Below are 14,262 nucleotides of genomic sequence, written 5' to 3'. Positions count from 1 at the left end.
TCTGATTCTTACAAGCACAAGTCTGAGGGACCACTATGGGACTGGAAATAGTGGAAGTAACATAAAAGTAGATTGGGCTGAATTTCTTGATATGGGCCCATTAAGCAGATTCTGGATTTAATGTTTCATCTTGTGGAGTTAAAAAAAGGGGGGCTAGTAGTTTATTTGGTTGGTTGGCTGAAAGGTGGATCAAAGATGGGTGCTGTGGATGAGCTGATTTATTGGTGGTGAGGGCGAGTGTTCACCCAGGGATGAGCAGCATGGAGGCCTGTAAACAGAGGCGGAGGACTCACGCTGATCTGGGGTAGCACCATCAAATTGGCTTACAGCCTGGGTGGAATGAGGGGGTAGAAGGAGGAAGTTAGCCTGAGTTTGAAATTTTGTACAAATATGCATAATTTTGTATATATATCCTATTATTCTGTTCTTTAAGGAACTCTAACAAGCACATACATAAATTAATAGTCCTTTTATTAAACCCTCCTCATTTAACTCATTTGATTAAGCCAAATGCTTCTTCCTGGGTCACCAACCAATACACATCCTGGTAGTGTTCCTATTTTGCTCATTCTAACCATAGTCAAAACCTTTCTTATCTACTGTCACAGAAGAGGAAACTGGTCACAGAAGGGGAAACTGAATTTCAAGAAAAGAAGAAGACACCATTCTTAGCCAACATGTGAATCTGCAGAACACACACACACACACACACACACACACACACACACAAGTTCCTCCTTAGACAGCATTTTACAAAGAATTGTCTCTCAACAGAACTCTCCTACCATGCAGTGGTGGTATTCAAGATGTGGACTGGCTTGGAATATGGTGCTGGTGCTCTACTCTGCAAGAACAAAATGTAAGAGTCAGGTAGACTGTAGTGACTTTTCCCACCATCCTGCTGGCCTAGAGGAAACAGCATTCCCGGGTCACCCTAAGCCACTCACCCAGGCTAATAGTTCTGCAGCTGCACGGGAAGGTAACAAAACCATCTATGAGAATGTAATGTGACCTGGACAAGACAGCACACAGGTGAAATGTGGAAGTAGAGGAACCTAGAACAAGAATCAGACCTACCACTCTACCTCTGCACTGTTTGCAAAATAATTGAGGGTCTGCACACATCTGGAGGTGGAAGCCAGCTTAGCACTCACCCCAACAACCACCAACCCTGGTGTGGGCTGAACACAGGGGGATTCCTGCTGGCATGTGGGGACCCGAGGACTGAGATGCTCATACAAGGGCAGGTGTCCCTGCTGCCGGGCCCTGTGGGAGTCATAAGCCAGAGAGAACAGTGGCTTGGGGTGGACAAATGCCCAGGCTTGGGCTTGCATCTCCATGGCATGGGACACAGAGGAAACTGCAGCCCAGAAAGACTTGGGGGACTGAGACAGAGACGGAAGTGCGAGCCCTGAGGGTAGGTGGTGCTACCACTTCAGTGTCTGTGAGGTCATTTTTTGGAGAGTCCTAAGTTTTGGTGATGTCTTATTAACTTGGCTGTTTTTGGTGATTATTTCTCTTTTTTTCATTCTTGTTTTAATGGTTGTGAATCAGTCAAGGTAGAAAGTTCTGCCACTATGGTATACATGTTGCTATTTGATCGACTGATTGTGTTTTAAGACAGGTCTGTGTAGCCCAAGCTGGCCTTGAACTCATGGCGATCTTCCTGCCTCAGCCTTCTGAGTGCTGGGAGTGCAGGTGTACGCCACCGCATGGGGTGTGTGGAGATGTCTTTAGTAAGTGGATTTCTCCCTGTAATGTGCCCATGGCTTTTGGAATGATTCCATGTGCAAAATCACACTGAACTTACTACTCAACCTACTCAGAGTGCTAGGCTCTGTCTCTGGCACTGAACTGTGAAGGAAGAACAACTACCACTAATATCAGAACCCAGAGAGACAATCTTGTCAAACTTATGTAAAACATTTTCAACTATTTTAATAACCCAGGAAGATGAGGGAACAATAATAACAAGGGATAGTCTGAGAGTTCAGAAAAGAAAAAAGAAACAGAAGAAAATTAAAGAATAAAGAGAAAATAGCTTTTGGGGATGTTTTTGTGCCCAGAAATGGGGTGGGGGGAAGTTTGAGGGATTATGTGTGGGAGCAGAAAGGAAATCTAAGCAGAGAGCTAACCATCCATCGTCGTCTAATCGAGACCTTGTTTAAGAAATTCTCTGGCTGTGACCCAGGGAGGGACTGGAGGAATGAAGACAGCCACAGAGGTGGCAAAGGACCCCAGGCCAGGCTCAGGTGCTAAGAGGGTGTCAGAGGGCGACGGGAGGCCACTTCAGATCCCGGAGGCACACAGTGCAGCGACTGTGGGAAGGGAGGGAAAGAGCTTTGCACGGAGGCGCTGGCAGGTCTGCAGTGAGGCTGGACAGAGGCTGCTCTGGGGTCTGGAGAGGCAGCGTGCACAGAGGGCTCGGGTATTTATCCTGTCCAACCGAGCACGGCAGTCTTCTTGTGTTTTTGCTTTTTTTTTTTCATTTGTTTGTTGCTTTTCCCATTTTCATGTATATGCAAACTTACTTTTTCCCTTTACCTCTTTTTGTTTTTGCTTGTCTATTGATATTTTCTGAGTGTAATTGGGTTTGGTCTTGTTAGGTGTGCTCTTTGGATTAGTTTCCTGGTTTCATAATATCAGACTCTCTGTATTCCCGTAAGAGAGATTGGTTCTTTTTTATTTGTTTTTTGTTTTGCTGTTGTTGTTATTGTTTTTTGAGACAGGGTCTCACTATGAAGTTCAGGCTGGCCTTGGACTCACTATGTAGTGATGATCCTCCTGCCTCAGCCTCCTGAGTGTGGGGTTAGAGGTGTGTGCCACCACACCTGGCCAGAGGTTGCTTCTTAAGGGCACTATACTCTCTTGAGCAGTTAGTCCAATGACTGGATATAATTCCCTTACATCTTCTCTCCAGCTATGCTACCTTTCTTCTCAGCTGTCCACAGCCCTCACAGGCCTCCTTCTAGCTCTCTGCTCTGTCCCTCTTTCATATTGTTTCTTTTTTTCTTTCTGTATCTTTCCCTGTTCTCCATATACATTACTGGTATTCATCTCAATATCATTAATTTTCTCTAGGCTGCTTTATTATTCTTCTCTCTGTGACTGCCCCTGCTAGCAAAATAATAGAGTCTTTCTAAACAATGTCTCAAACAACTGATACTATACGGTTAACTTCTCAACTTATACTTTCTTCTCTTTTCTTCAATCTTGCCACCCCCACACATAACCTCTTAAAATTCCCTTCCCTCTTTCTGGGCAAAAACCAACCAACCAACCAACCAAACAAACAAAAACCAACAAAAAACACCCAAACAAACCTATTTTTGTTCTTTCTGCCAGTCATTTCTGTATCTCTGGATTAAAAAATTTTTTCTTTCCTTTTTCTTTTTTTTGCCTAATTCCCAGCCTATTCGTCATTTCTATTCCCTCATATTCATGGGCTATTGAAAGAGTTGACAACAGTCTAAACAAGTTGGATACAATGATTGTAACTTTGGATGGCGACATAGCAGATAATTGTTCTTTCCCCATGGGGCAGCGCTAGGGAAAGATCTTTGTATTCTGAATAGGCTGAACAGATGTTGACAGAGACAGACAAATCACTCCAAGTGATTGAGCAGATCACAAGGAGAAATCCACTTCATAAAGACATCTCTACTATAGTGGAAGAGCTTTCTATCTCAGTGAATCTGCAACTTCCAACCCTAAAACCACAATAAATGTGAGAAAACAAGGCAACAAGATGGCTCCAAAATCCATAACTCCTTAGAGGCAGAAATCACAGGTCCTAAAAGTAGATGAATTTCCAGAAAAAAAATTCACCAAATAGTGAAAAATTTTCAAGAGATCAAAGAAGATAGAAATAAGAACTGAATAAATTAATTGCTGAGATGATCAACAAATTTATAGAAAATGTAACTAAGCAGTTGAATGAATCCATTGCTAAGATGATCAATGAGCTTAAAATATAAATAAACAGGTCAATGGATTAATGAAAACAATGCAAGCTCAAAAGACCATTTTAGTACAGAAATAGAGGTTATGGAAAAGAATCAATCAGAAATTGTGGAAATGAAAAATTGAGTTGAAAGTTTTGGCAATAGGCAAGGTCAGTCAGAAGACAGAATATCAGGACTTGAGAACAATGTTGACAAAATGGAATATTTACTAGTAATACTGAAAATAAACAAGAAAAAACAAAAAAGGTCAAAGAGCTCCCAGACTATAAAACAACAAACTTAAATACCATAGGTCTTGAGGAAGGAATAGAGTCAGAGATCATTGGTATAAAAAATTGACTCAGAGACCCTACCGAGGTCCCCAGTCATGTGGAAGACACCAAATCACCCCGCTGCAGACAGGCAGCCACCTGATTCCACACTACAAAGACGCAGAGGACACCAGACCACCAGACCAAGGTACTGAGTCCCACTGTTCCCGGCCCAGAGGGAGGGGCTTCTGAGCTGTTGTCCCACTGTTCCTGGTTCAGAGGAAGGGGCTTCCCGGTCACCATCCCTCCCGCTGCTCCCAGCCCAGAGGAAAGGGCTTTTGGGCCACCTTCTGTCCTGCTGCTCCTGGCCCAGAGGAAGGGGCTTCCGGGCCACAATCCCTCCCACCGCTCCCGGCCCAGAGGGAGGGGCTTCTGAGCCACCATCCCACTGCTCCTGGTCCAGAGGAAGGGGTTTCCTGGCCACCATCCCTCCGGCTGCTCCCAGCCCACAGGAAAGGGCTTTTGGGTCACCATCCCTACTGCTGCTCCCAGCCCCTGTCCCACCTCACCCAGCTCAGAGGAGGTAATCTGTGCAGGCGCTAACAGCCCCCTGCCCCAGTCAAAATGAGAAAACACGTAAATAAGTCTCAAAACCAGACTTCCAGATCACCTACAGCAACCCCAAAGGGAAATGAGATGGAACACTCTGATACTCAACCACCTGGACCCACTGAACTGGCAACAAAAGGGGATCTGGAAAAAATGAAATCAGAAATAATTTCTCAGATAACAGGAGAAATTGTGCCCCTAGTGCAAGACATGATTAATAAATCTAGAGAGGAGCTGAGGAACATGATGGAATCTCAACATAAGAAACAAATGGAATCCATAAAACAGATGCAAATAGATTTCTAGGACATGAAAAACTCCATTGCAAGTCTACACAGCAGAAGGAGCCAATGTGAGGACAGAATTTCAGATATAGAAGATAAGATTGCAATTAGTGACCAGGAAAAGAAAAATTGCTTCAAAATTATAAGGGAACATGAGAAATCAATCCAGCAGCTGCTAGATGATGCAAAAAAGAATAACATAAGACTGATTGGGCTCAATGAAGAAACAGGAGAGAGTGTAGATGACATAAAAAATCTCTTCACAGAAATAATGGCAGAAAACTTCCCAAGCAGAGGAAAAGAGCTTGACATACAGATAAGTGAGGCATATAGGACTCCAAATAGCCTTGATCAAAACAAATCTACATATAGGCATATAATTGTTAAGATTCCAGAATCTCAACAGAAGAACGAAGTTCTCCAAGCAGTCAGAGAAAAGAAACAAATCACATACAAAGGAAAGCCCATCAGAATCACAGCAGACTTCTCAACACAAACCATCAAGGCAAGAAGATCTTGGAGTGACATATTCCAAGCCCTAAAAGAAAACAGCCTCCAACCCAGATTGATGTACCCTGCAAAACTATCTTTCAAAATGGATGGAGAAATAAGATACTTTCATGACAAAGAGCACCTTAGGAACTTCGTGAATACCAAACCAGCACTCCAAAGAATTTTACACAATATCCTAGGAACAGACATTGAGGATCACAACCCCAGGAAGCAGAGCAGAATGAACCCATCTGACATGACAAGAAATTAAATGTAAAGGGGGAGAACCCAACAAAAAGAAAGTCATGGCAATGACAAGTCAATACGTTTCAGTTATAGCCATCAATGTTAATGGTCTCAATTCACCAATCAAAAGAAATAGACTGGCAGAATGGGTCAAGAAGCAAAATCCAACAATATGCTGCATACAAGAAACATACTTAATTCAAAAGGAAACTCATAGACTGAAAGTTAAAGGGTGGAAAACTATATACTCTACATAGAAGACCCCAAGAACTCCACCAAAAGTCTTCTAGACTTAATAACCAAATTCAGTCAAGTAGCTGGTTACAAGGTCAACACACAAAAATCAATAGCTTTCCTCTACACGAATGACAGACTCACTGAGAGAGAAATAGGGCAAATAATTCCTTTCACAATAGCATCCAAAAAACTGAAGTACCTAGGAATCATCCTAATGAAAGAAATCAAAGACCTCTTCTCTGAAAACTATGGCACTCTGAAAAGAGAGATTGAAGATGATATCAGAAAATGGACAGACATCCCCTGCTCCTGGGTAGGAAGGATTAATAGAGTGAAAATGGCCATACTTCCAAAACTGCTATATAGATTTAATGCAATTCCAATTGAGATCCCAGCAGCATACTTCATAGACCTCGAGAAAACAATCCAAAAATTCATTTGGAGCAAGAAGAGACCCAGAATAGCAAAAGCAATTCTAGATAACAGAGACATGGCGGGGGGTATCACAATCCCCAACCTGCAACTCTACTACAAAGCTACTGTGATAAAAACAGCATGGTACTGGCAAAGAAACAGACTTGAGGACCAGTGGAACAGGTTAGAAGATGCAGAAACAACACCAGACACACTCAGCCATCTCATCTTTGACAAAGGAGCCAAACACCCTCACTGGAAGAAAGATAGCCTCTTTAATAAATGGTGTTGGAATAATTGGGCTTCAACTTGCCAAAGATTAAAACTAGACCTATATCTCTCACCATGCACTAAACTAAAATCTAAATGGATTAAAGATTTAAATATTAAAATAGAAACTCTGAACGAGTTGGAACAGAGGTTAGGTAGAACCCTTGAAGACATCGGTGTAGGAAAAGATTTTATGAACAAAACCTCAGTTGCCCGTGAACTAGCACAAACAATCAACAAATGGGATCTCTTCTTATTAAAAAGCTTCTGCACAGCAAGAGAAACCACCAGCAGTGTGAAGAGACAACCCACAATGTGGGAAAAAAATCTTCACCTGCTCTTCCTCAGACAAAGGTCTACTATCTCGAATCTATAAAGAACTTAAAAAGATCAGACCTCCCAAATTTAAAGACTCAATCCAAAAATGGGCATCTGAAATGAACAGACGTTTCTCAGACAAAGAAGTAGAAATAGCAAATAAATACATGAAAAAATGTTCAACATCACTGGTCATTCGAGAGATGCAAATGAAAACAACACTGAGATTCCACTTCACTCCAGAAGGAATGGCTGCTATCATGAAATCAACCAATAACAAATGCTGGCGGGGCTGTGGGGAAAGAGGAACCCTGCTCCACTGCTGGTGGGAGTGTAGACTAGTGCAAGCACTGTGGAAATCAGTATGGAGATACCTCAAAGAACTAGGACTGGAAGTCCCATTTGACCCCACTATTCCACTGCTGGGGATCTTCCCCAAAGAATTAAAAGAATCATACCACAGTGATATATGTGCACCCATGTTCATAGCAGCACAGTTTGTAATAGCTAAAGCTTGGAAACAGCCCAAGTGCCCATCAACTGGAGACTGGAAAAAGAAAATGTGGTTTTTTTAATAAAATGGAGTACTACTCAGCCATCAAAAATGAGAAATTAGAGACATTTATAGCTAAGTGGATGCACATTGAAGCAATACCCTTAAGTGAAATAAATAGGACACACGTGTAAATACCGAATAGTTTCTCTGGTGTGAGAAATTGAAAGTGTAAATAAGGACTAAAAGGTATAATAGATAATGTGAAACAGGAAGAAAAGGGGCAAAGGGGAGGGGGAAGTAGGAGGGGAAGGGGAAAGAAAAGGGAATGGAATTAATATGAGAAAATGAAAAAATGGAAACAAAGTCTTTGTAAATAGGGAGGGATGGAGGGGTTGAAGGGAGGGTAGGGGAAAGGGGGACAAATAAGAACCAAGAGAGTATGTAAAGGTGCATATCTCCAATGATGAATGTCATTGTATTGTACACCTAAAGTGTACCAATAAAAGGATTTTTAAAAAAGTTTTTCTACGTTGTAGCTCTGTTGGTGGTTTCTCTTGCAGTGCAGAAGATTTTTATTTTATTTTTTTTTCACATTCCAATAAATTTATTCGGTAAAAACAATAAATTTTTTTGTTTTTGATTTTTTTTACAATAAACTTTTCAACTACAAACCTTGAATATGTGAAAGATGTTCCGAGGACAAGCATAACAGGATTGATATAACCCAAAGTGACTAAGTGTGTTCTCACAATATAAACTGGCATAAAAATAAATAAAATTCTCTGTTGTCACAAAAGCAACAAAAATGTACACACAGTAATGTTTTGTGGATGAATATTAACTATTCTAATTCTAGTTCCAAAAAGAAAACAGGTCATTGAAAAACTCTATATTTAATGCTCAATTCTTTGTCTGGTTTCCCATAGGGTTGTTGCTGATTTCAGCTTTAAAATGTAAAGTATTTACCTTGAGTGGTTAGCTCAAAATGTACTGGCACTGGGAAAAAATAAATCCTTGCCTTTATTTTGGAGTAACACAAAAAGATTCACTAACTTCACATATAGAAACTCAAATTGTGTACCTAACAACATGAGTTTTGAGAAGTATAAGCTGTCAACTAGCTATTTCTAATACAGTAAAGATATTGTACAGTATGGTTAAACTTCACACGTGGCCTCAAAACCTAAGGATGATTTAAATTTCATCTACAATATACCAACATTATGCATCTAGGAATTAATTCTTGGATTCTGTCAAAAACGAAATCCCATCCTTAAGCATTAAAATGCTTAAGCCACTTAAAATGCTAATTAATATTAAACACAAACTATTAAATACTAAGTGTTTGGTGATGGTGGGGTAAAGGCAGGAAAATGATGAACATAACTGCCTTGATAAAAGGATCCTAGACATGTGAGATAATGCAAAAATTTTGATAATCCTTAGTGGTTAAGGGCAACATCATGCAACCCAGTAACATAAAATTAAATCAATAACCTTAAAAAAGATTAAAATGTCTTTTTTTCCTAACAAAACAGAGAGGAATGTGAGTGTATGTACAAACTGGGGTTCTGCCAGTGACAACAAAGACTATGTGTTGGTTCATATCAAATCCAAGAATATTGGACAACCAAACATTTAAACTTCTTGTGGTTTCTTGAAATATGCAGCATTCATTGTGGTAGCTAGGTCCTTCGCTGGTTTTCTGCAGGTCTGAAGCTGTGTTTCTTGTGTCATTGCCAGGATCTCCACCTTCAGAGCTGCTTTTGTTTTCCTCTTCTCTGCAGTCTTTATCATCTTCATCACCTGGAGATTTCCGGGATTGTTTAGAGGATTTCTTTGAAGTATATGACTTTTTCAGTTTTGAGCTTCCTTTTTCATTCTTTCTTTTGCCTTTTCCATCTTCTTCTACCCTGTCACCTTCTTCCTCACTGCTTGCATCTGTAGTATTTCCACCTTCTCCCTCAGTTTCTGAAGAGCTCTGCTGTTGAATTGCCTGGTAACTAGTAAACTTTACTCCTTGGTTATTTTCTATTTCCCACAATCCTTCATTAAATCTGTTGTGCCAAGCGAGCCGATAAATCACCAAACACTGGGACCAACGACAAAGTTAAACTGGAAGGAGTCTATTCACGCGCGTGGACTCCATTCCCTAAGCGAAGTGAAGCCCTGAGTCCAGGAACAGCACAGTTTATATAGGGTGTTATAGCAGCATAGCTTTTACAGGTGTTATTTTGAGAAGAGAAGTTGAAGTGTAAGTTAATTCACAACTCAGCTATCTTGCTATCTTGTCAGATTAGGGCAATTTACGGTAAAGGGAGGCACCAGGCACTATCTCTTTCCAAGAAGCGATGAAGCAAGTTTACAGAAGCAGAACAAGCCGTTACAAAAACATCTATTTTGTAAGGGGAGGGACATGAGGGGAGTTTATCTACAGGCCAAGATGGCATTTCTTGGGTTTATCCTGGTCTCACAAAATCCTTTCCGTTTGTTTGACTTTACAAACTTGTCTTTGTAGTCCTTATATGGAAAAAGATCTATGGGACCCAGAAATGCAGTTTCATGGGTGCCAAAAAAGAAGATAGGATACTTGTTTGCTGGAGGCGTCACAGCTCCCTCTGGGAGCTCATCCGTCCGCGCCGGCCAGTGTGGGTAGCCCTTCACCTTGACGAAGACCAAGTCGCCCGCCTTGTACTCGCGGGGTCGCGGACGCGCCATCCCGGCCGCTCCCCCGCCGGGTCACCCTCGGTCGTCGCCACGAAGCCCGTGGGTGGCCGTCCCCCACCGCGGGGCCTCGGCGGCTGCTCGGACTAGCGAAGTCTGCAAAAGCTTTTTAATAAGATGAGATCCCAGTTGTTGGTTCTTTGTGCCGGTTCCTGTGCTACTGAAGATTTGTTCATAAAGTCTTTTCTTATGCCAATGTCTTCGAGAGCTCTACCTAACTACATTTGAATTCTTTTCTCATCCTCTTCTCCTCCCTTCCCGTCCCCCTCCCTCTAGCTCTTGATCCCCTTCCCTTTTGGAAAAGATCTGTCTCTCCGTTTCCTATTAGAACAGAAATAATGCCAATATTTACTGGTTCCTTTCCATTTTATGCTTTGCATCTGCATGGATGTTTTAAAATGCCTCTGTATTAGCCACCTTTCCATTGCTAGGACAGAACACCTGACATACCCAACTTAAAGGTGTATTTTAGCTTATGGATTCAGAGGGCTTAGCCCTTGGACTGTTGGCTCCAGACAGTAAAATTATGGCCAAAGGGTACAACAGAGGAAAGCTGTTCACCTGGTGGCATCCAGACAGCAGACAGCAAGGGGAGAATCCAAGAGGAAGGAGCCAGGGACCATATATACCCTTCAAAGGATGCTCCGAGTGACTGACTTCCTCTAACTTGGTCCACCTTCTAGCATCCCATTCAAGAATGAAATCAATGAATCCATTATTGTGATTAGCACCCCCAGATCCTGTCCCCTCTGTAGGCCCCACTTCTCAGTATTGCTGGTTTGGGGATCGTACTTTCAATACATGAGTCTTTGGGAGACAATTTATGTTTAAACCATACAGCAGCTGCCATATTTTTTCCTTTGTTCTTACACGTGTCATACTTTGGCGAAGGTTGGCAAAACTTTGAGTGTTTACATAATCTTGAATGACAAAATATTTTAGTATGAGCAACTAGAAGCAGAAGAGAAAAACTAACCTTGTAGTTGCAGTTTAAGTGATATCTCAAGGCTGTTTACAAGAAATGCTTTAAGCATGGCAACTAGACAAAAATAAAAGATCAAAAACTGTTGTCTTCCTTACAAAGCCTCCAGCGTGTTCACAAAGACATCTGGCCTAAATTAAAGGCCCTGTTCGAGTCCGGACCACCTCCCAAGCCCCATCGCTATCAACCAGGAGACTGGGTCTTTGTCCGGAGACATCGACAGAAGGACCTTGAGCCTCGTTGGAAAGGACCCTATGTTACTGTCCTGACCACGCCCACCGCTCTCAAGGTCGACGGGATTGCCTCATGGGTACACTACACTCACGTCCGCCCGGGAGATCCACACACCGTTCTAGAAGATTACATCCCCTCATGGCAGGTGTCCAAAAACCGCGACAATCCTCTCAAGCTCAGACTGCGTCGTCGACAGTCATAATTATAAAAAGACTTTGTGCTGCCCTCGGTAAAGAGTGTTGTTTTTATATCGATCATTCAGGGGTAATCAAAGAATCCATGGCAAAGGTCAGAGAGGGCCTTGCCAAACGAAAATGAGAGCGAGAACAGACTCAAGGTTGGTTTGAATCCTGGTTTAATTCCTCCCCATGGCTGACTACTCTGATCTCTTCTCTACTGGGCCCCTTGCTTAACCCTTGGAGAACGTGTTAGCTCTGTACAATTAATGGTGCTTAGGTCCCAGTACCAACCAAGTCTCAGAAAAGATTTGACCCCTCGAGACCCATGATTGGGCCTCGATGGTGACATAAGAAGGGAGGGAATGTGAGACCTAAGTGACTCCATTCTAAAATTTGGTGGCATAAATTTCAGTTCTAAGAAAAACCACAAGATGTATTTTGACCACCTGCATGTGATAGTGTTCAGCTGTCCCCTAGCAACAGCTAATCAGCAGTTAGCAACCGTTTGCAGCTTGGGTGCGCAAGGCACAATCAATCAGGTTTAATTGCCAATCTAGAACCTTGCTGTAACCACTATAAAAACCCCTGCTGATTTGGAGTCGAGGCTCTCAATCTTGACCCACTGCGGCGGTGACGGTTGGGAGTCCCTGCTCGAGCTTGAATAAACGACCCTCGTGTGTTTACATCAGAATCGGCTCCTTGGTGGTCTTTGGGGACCTCGAAATCTGGGCACAACAGCTTGATGTGGAGGTTCTGGGTTCAATCCTCAGTACAGGAAAAAAAAAAAAAGTAAAAACCTAGGAGAGGGCCGAGAATTTAGCTCAGTGGCGCCACCTCTGCCTCAAAAGTGCAAGGTCCCGAGTTCGATCCTCGTACCTGGAAAAAAAAAAACCTTGGAGAAGCAAATGTAAATATTCTTGAAAGACACAGGTAGAAGGAACAGATGGAAAGACAGCGGTTGTTCTTTTTTCTTTTTTTTGGTACTGGGGATCGAACTCGGGTCCTTGCGTTTGTGCGGCAGGTGGTGGAACCACTGAGCTAAATCCCCAGCCAGGTTATTCCTGATTGACATTTCAACATCAAATTGTCATTTCTTTCTAAATTTATAAATTTAATGAAATCTCAGTTTAAAAAATACAGCTGATTTTTTAAAATATAAAATTGAACTATGCATATTGAAGTGATACTCTTAAGTGAGATAAATAGGACACATGTGTGTAAATACCGAATAGTTTCTCTAGTGTGAGAAACTGAAAGTGTAAATAAGGATGAAAATGATTAAAATGAATAATTGATAATTTGAAATAAGAAAAGGTCCAAGGGTTTGGGGATGGTGGAAGGGAAAGGGGAAAGGGAAGAAGGAAAAGAAAAAATTATGAGAAAAAAAAATGGAATCAAACTCTGTGCAAATAGGGAAGGGTGGAGGGGGTGAAGGGTGCACAGGTAATGGGAGAAAAAATAAAAACTAAGATACATCATGTTCTGGTACAAACACCCAATGATAAATGTAAATGTACTGTATACCTAAAATGTACCAATAAATATATATATTAAAAAAATAAAATAAAATAAAATTGAACTAATTGCTGGGCATGATGGCACAGGCCTGTGGTCCCAGCACTTGGGAGGATGAGGCAGGAGGATTGCCGTGGGATGGAGGCCAGCCTGGTCTGTGTGGTGAGTCTGAGGCCAGCCTGAACTACATGAGACCCTGCCTCAGAAAACCAAAAATTTAATTTTAGAGTATGAGAAAAGAAATTAAATGACTTTTCTTATACCATTATTACAATGGCATTTAATTTATAGTTAATGGCATTAAAATACAGTCTTGTAGTAACTAAAATTTTTTTTTTCTTTGGTCTTTTGAGACAGAGTCTTGCTATGTGGTTCAGGGTGGCCTCGAGCTCACTGTGTGGCCCAGGCTGGCCTCAGACTCGTGGCAGCCCTCCTGCCTCAGCCTCCTGAGTGCTGGGATTGCATGCGTGGGCCATCACACCCAGCTAAAATTTCTAATTTGTTATTTTAAAAAAACTAATGAAAATTTACTTGGAAAAATAAGCAAAAATATCAAAGCATTAAAAGACCTTTGAGGTGAATCTAAGCTTAGCAGATATCAGAATACACTCAAAAGCCTCTAATTGTAAAAAGAAATTGACATGACTGAACAAAGCAGTAAAATACAGCCATGCGCCTCATAGCAAAGTGAGGCTTTTTGTTTAGATTTGCTTTGGTTCTTTGCTTGTGTAGAGCTGGGAATTGAACCCAGAGCCTCACACATGCTGGGCATCCACTCTACCACTGAGCTACACCCCAGTCCTGTGGCAGTGTTTTAATTGGGTGGACCACATAAACAGACCCAGATTATAATGGTGCTGAAAAATTCATGCTGTCTACTGACAGCTGTAGCCATCAGTGTGGCAGCACAACATATTGCATATCTAGCACTTGACAATAAATAAATGACTGTGATTCTCTTATATGTTTACTTTTTACCTGGGGATGTAGCTCAGTAGTAGAGGGCTTGCCCAGCATATGTGAGGCCCTGAGTTCAATCCCCAGTA

General features: G+C 41.8%; 1 pseudogene; it reads right to left on the bottom strand.

Annotated features, from left to right (window-relative positions):
• Positions 1 to 241: 241 nt before the first annotated feature.
• On the bottom strand, positions 242 to 10,300 carry LOC147821207 (hepatoma-derived growth factor-related protein 3 pseudogene; annotated as a pseudogene).
• Positions 10,301 to 14,262: the final 3,962 nt, after the last annotated feature.

This window comes from Heterocephalus glaber, unplaced genomic scaffold, assembly GCF_053883595.1.
Source record: "Heterocephalus glaber isolate CG9 unplaced genomic scaffold, H.glaber_assembly_v1.0 deba00001760, whole genome shotgun sequence".
NCBI lineage: Eukaryota > Metazoa > Chordata > Mammalia > Rodentia > Bathyergidae > Heterocephalus > Heterocephalus glaber.
Note: the sequence above shows the minus strand (reverse complement) of the source record. Positions and strands in the feature narration are given on the sequence as shown.